This window comes from Chrysochloris asiatica, unplaced genomic scaffold, assembly GCF_000296735.1.
Source record: "Chrysochloris asiatica unplaced genomic scaffold, ChrAsi1.0 scaffold00318, whole genome shotgun sequence".
Classification (NCBI taxonomy): Eukaryota; Metazoa; Chordata; class Mammalia; order Afrosoricida; family Chrysochloridae; genus Chrysochloris; species Chrysochloris asiatica.
In genome coordinates, this window is record NW_006408836.1 from 1,313,191 (window position 1) to 1,318,954 (window position 5,764).

General features: G+C 31.7%; 1 pseudogene; it reads right to left on the minus strand.

Moving 5' to 3' along the window:
- Window positions 1-494: 494 nt before the first annotated feature.
- LOC102817610 overlaps window positions 495-5,764 on the minus strand; it is a 9,845-nt pseudogene continuing 4,575 nt past the window's right edge.

Here is a 5,764-nt window from a genome sequence, read left to right on the forward strand (position 1 = left end):
TGGTATAGTAAGTAGCAAGGATGTTTTACATGCATACTCTTTTCTCTATTCTGAATCAAGTCTGAGTCATAATATAGAGTGAAAATATTTTTTAAAACCAATGATGGCGGGAAAAAGAGATTGTATTCAGAGAGAAACAATAAGCTGAGAAAAATTAAGAAGAAAATAAATAATGTATAAATTAGTACTGAGAAAATGTGAGCATAGAAGTAATTTAATCTGGAAACATTATGCAATGCTTTAATCACAAACATATTCTCAAGTATACATATATTGTTTCCTACATAAACACATTAAAGAGTCAAAAGTTGCATATCTAATTAAGAATTTAATGAAAACTAAAAATAACATCTCTAGGAATAAAATCAGTTCTAGAACAATACAAAATAATGAAAATCACATTATTACACTGAACAATACTAAAATTGTATGCAAATTTGTTAAATTTATTTGGGCACTGACTATATCCATATGTACATTATCTATACAGTATTTTAATCAGAATCAGAAATTTCACATGCATTATCACTAATGGTGGGAAAAGTTCTTAAGCCTTGTTTTCTTGCAGTTCTAAGTTGGTGCAAATGTTCTTTCATGTCCTGAGAAATATGGCAAATCCGTCCTTCTATACCAGGCACTGCAATTACTGCTGATTGTGTATCTGAGTTTTCCTCAAAAGCTGTAAGTACAGTGAAATTAAGTTAAAATACATAATGCTGCCCCAAAACAAATATTATAAAATTTGCTCTAGAGGATTATTAGAATACATAAACTGAAATACACATGATTAATATAAATTTTAACTGAAATTTCTCTGAATATCCATTCTCCATGATCAACTGTACAACAGAAATAAAAAATTTAAGAAAAATTAACTCTTTTTTTTAAAAGAAAAAGAATATTCATTTTGGATGATTTAAATCATAGTATATTTTTCATTCAAAATTATAAACTTAAACCTCTGAAAAATTGGATGTATTTAGGAAGATAATTATTTTATTAAAAAATTTAGCAATTATAAAACCCTTTATAAATTGGTTTGATCTGGTCTTTAATTGTTCCTAAACAAGTTTTCTTTTTAAAGAATAAAACTTTAAAATCGATTCAATAAAGACAAGTTATATGGCCATCTGGATTGTGGGTTGATGCGATGAACTGCAAAGTCAGTTTGAATGCAATGTGGGTGATTCTAGCTCACCAGTCATTCTTCAGAAACCTTATACAGGGTTGTTATGGTTTAGAACTGACTCAACGGCACTTAACAACACAACATATGGTCATCTAAGGTGCAACTACTGGTCTCTCCATGTGTGGAAGAAAGAGGAATGAAGATAATTGAAAATGCTTGGAAATAATTCAAAGGAGTAATGGAATATGTGCACATCAGTCTCCAAGAATCTGAGACCAGAACAAATAGATGGTGACCAGCTACCACTATCCCACTATCAACTACTCTGAAAGGGGTCATACTAGAAGATTCCAGATTAAGTGGGGAAAATGTGAAAAAACACTAATAAAATAAATAAATAAATAAAAATACCGGGCTTATTGTTCAGAAAGAGACTGGAGGAACCTGAGACAATGGCCCTAGACCACCATTCTCATCTGGAAAGGAAATGACCCTCAGGGCCCAATTTTCGGCCAAGCAGTAGATAGGTACATCAGTGGGACAACAACACTAGTAAGGTAGGCTCAACATGTAATGATCCATTATTCAAAATCAAAAGGGCAACATTTAACTAAGAACATAGTTGACAAGGGATGAGATGTGGGTGGAAGAAGCAAGGTAACTACTGTTGCATGGAGGGGATTGCAATTATTGAAATGAAACAAAGTGCATGATTTCTTGAATGTAAAATGGATGATCTTGTCTATAAACCTTTACATAATTCACAATAAAAAGTTAAAAAAAACAAAGACAAGATATACATACCAAAGTGCAATGCTTACTAGGAAGGAAAAGACATGATATTTCATAGGACATCATAAGAAGCCTATTTGACTAATTACAATGGTTCGTGCAGAATAGAAGTTAGAGTTAAAAACCTGAATAAGCAGCTGAGGTTAAGACTGTGAGGTGGAAGGATGTGAAAAAATAATCATTTGCTCAAACTTGTTCTTTTTATCTTTGCACTTTATGTCTTTCTTATAAGTTTTTACTCAAGCCTAGCCTTATAACTTTGTGAAAAAAAGCTCTGTATTTATTATTATGCTGTGTTTTAATATATTTCCTTAAACCTAAGAAATCAGAGTACCAAATGTTATTAATACAATGTCCAAAATATAACAGAAAATTATTCAAAAATGAAACACTCCTAAAAAGAATAAAACCATATTATCACCTGTAAATGAAGGAGATTTGGTTGTAGTTGTAATTAAACTCATTCTATGGCCTGAAAAGCATTTTTTCCTTCCCTGCAAAATTTTTATCGATTCAAAATGATTCATGACTACTGTAGAAAGTACTTGTGCTGTTTCTGTGTCAAACATCCGAGGACAATTTTTAAGCATAATATAGCCATCCTTCCCCTGAAATACCAAAACATATAAATTTTTAAAATATTTTTTTAAATGTATAGTTGGTAGTGAAATGCAATTTCATGCATATGTACAAAAACATATATTTTAATATATGTAAGTTTTTGTTGTTGGTAAGTGCCGTTGAGTCTATTCCAACCCATAGCAACCCTGTATAGGGTTTCTGAGGGGCAGCTGGTGAGCTTGAACTGCCAACCTTGATGTTCAAATGGCTTTGCAGTCTGGTGCATTAACCCACAGCGCCACATAAATTCCTGTCCTTATCCTGGACCTAGATGTGATATCCTTGACCTTGTTGTCTTTGACTTTGTTTCCTCACAGCTTTAAGAATGGCCTACTAACAATCTCTTTACCTGCCTGAAAAACACGATCAAAGAAAAGGGATGCTGGGAACAGATAGTACTGAATCTCACCTAAAACTTACTAAATGGTGTTCGGTGTTAGAACTCTGGAATCTGTATATTTAACAAGTTTCCTGCTACCACCAACCAAGTATCCTAGAACACATTGAACTAAATTGAAGAATCCTTACAGATTTCTTCATCCAAATTATTAGATAAATAATTTTAAAGCACTGAAAATACAAACATTAAACATGTTGAAAATATTTATCACTAGATTTAAAGTTGAGCAATTCATTATGGCATTTTTATTGGTAAGTCACCTCTGGCTTTGCTTATCAATTATTTAAATAACAGTATTAATAATCAGGAATTTTAGGTGTTGTATACTTTAGAATCAGGTAACACCACCACCAACAACAAAAACAAAGATAATGAAATCATAGGTCATGTAAAATAAAATTAATTTAGTTAATGAATTATAAAAGACATTTGTTCACAGTATATGCATATAATAACCTAAGACAATGACTTTCAAATGTTTTCAAAAGAAATTAATCTCACATTTGCAATATACTCCTTAATAGCAAGAAGATAAACCTTTTTTTTCTGTATATATTGTCCTTGAACTTTTACTGTATCTTTTATAATTCGGTGTCCTGGTTCTGCATCTGGGTCGAATCCAAATTCTATTCCAGCAACTTGAGGAAATCTGAAATTGAAAATATATTCTTGGATAGTTATACAAAAGATATATAAGTCACAGGTATGTAAATTGTTAAAATTTAAGTAAACACATTATATTATGCTTCTTTAATTGCTAACGTAGAACTAGTTCCCTTCATTGGGTCATCTAGTCAACTTTATGTGGAAAAAAATTCATCTAAAATATTGAATAGCAATCTTATCTAGCCTTTTATGATTAGCATCACTAAAATTAAAATATTTAGGAAGCAAACATATACAAATGATATTATAAAAAGTAATGCACAAAGTTGGATATCCAAAACAAGAAATTGATAAAAATTGCATAAAAAGAAGGGAGAGAGTCCAAATACTGGAAAGAAGCAAAAGACCAAAACATATGTATCTTTCTAAAAATGTTAATTAAACACATTGCATAACCAGTTGTAAAATTGTAATTTTAGAAAATTGGAAAGCAAGAGAAATACTTAGCTACTTTCTGAAATGGTTGAACGTTGACCGATTCTTTATGGTACAGTGACTCTGTATTTCTTCAATCTCCTTTTGACATTTTGTGCATTGTTCAATATTTTGTCCATAAAATCTGGTCTAGATTGAAACTCAAGGCTTGAATTTTTCCTGCAGTTCTTTCAGCTTGAGAAATAGCAAACATTATCTTTCCTGTTGGTTTTCTAACTCCAGATCTTTGTACAATTCATCTTTACACTTCATATTCCCTAAATGCCCTTTGTTTGGTTAATTTTAGAATGAAGAAGGTGGTAGAATTCTTCAGTTTCTTCATCATTGCATTTAGTGGTTGGTGCATACATTTGAATAATAGTAACATTAACTGGTCTTTCTTATACACATAGGATATTATTTGATCACAGACAGCATTGTACTTCAAGATAAATCTTTGTTTATGACTATTACAGTACAGGTTATTCTATATATTAAACTACAATGTGTATAATTTAGCAAAGATCAAATACTATAATAGAAAATATTTAGCACTTGCTATGTTTTCAGGCATTGGGAGATTATGAGCATCTCTGCTGGTTCAGTCTTAACAAATTTACATACACTGTAGCCCAAAGTAAAATTTAACTTTTAAAAGGAGTTATGACAACATTTTTTTCAAATAAAACAAACTCAGTCAGTAGGAAATTAAGTTCCACTTGACATTTGGGTACGTTTGACACATCTGTGGCCAAAAACCCCATGTAGGAAAGGACCAAGCAACTTCCCTTTCAGAGCTGGGACCACATGTCCTGTGCAGAAATATTCCCACACAAATGAAAACTGACATTCACCAACTAAAGATAATTAGGAAATACTAGAGCTGGTTGGCCCAAAAAATACAAAGTGTCACCCTGATGATTTCTACTGCTTGAATCTGGTCAGCCAAGATACTGACTACAAAATGAAGGTGACTTTTGTTTGTAAGGTAGAGAACTCTGACAAAACTTCTTGGCTCCATATTAGTGCTCTATCCTAATTAGCCTAACAAGCAAGACAAACTGTGTGTTCAGAAGCTGTTCATTCTGTTTTAGTATAACTTATCTATTCTTTTGTAGAAGAGATTGCCAGTCTTTCTGGCAGTTAATCAACATTGATGCTACTTTTCTTAGAACTATATATTTCCTTATACCTAAAAATGTCTTAAGTGGCTAAACAGGTAAAATCATTAAAGCATGATTTTCTGACTTCCTCAAGGTTTACTATTTTGATTTACATAGTCACCTTTCTCCTAGACAAGCAACAGTAACCAAAATGTAAGGCAAAGGTGTCTTGTTGGTGACAGCCCTCTTCAATTTTCTTTTGCGGAGGGTCTTCTCAGAAGCCAGTTGTGTGGGGTTTGTTTTCAGAGTTCCAAAGTTTTCCTCGTTTTACAACAGCAAGAAAGAGTTATCCTTGAAAGTAGTTAAACATTCAAATAGTTTGATGCAGTATGATAGCTTATGGAGTTTGGGTAATAAAACCTCAAGTATGTAAATGATTTAGTAAATATGAAACTCTTTAAAAAAAAAAAAGTCTAAATGACATTTTACCTTGGCTGCATTGAGTTGTATTAGTGCCACTGATCTTTTGTTTTGTTTTTTTACTTTCTTTTTTTAAAAAAGTTTTTATTGTGAATTGAGTGAAAGTTTACAGGGCAGATCATCAGTTTTACAGTCAACAAATCATATAATTTCATTACA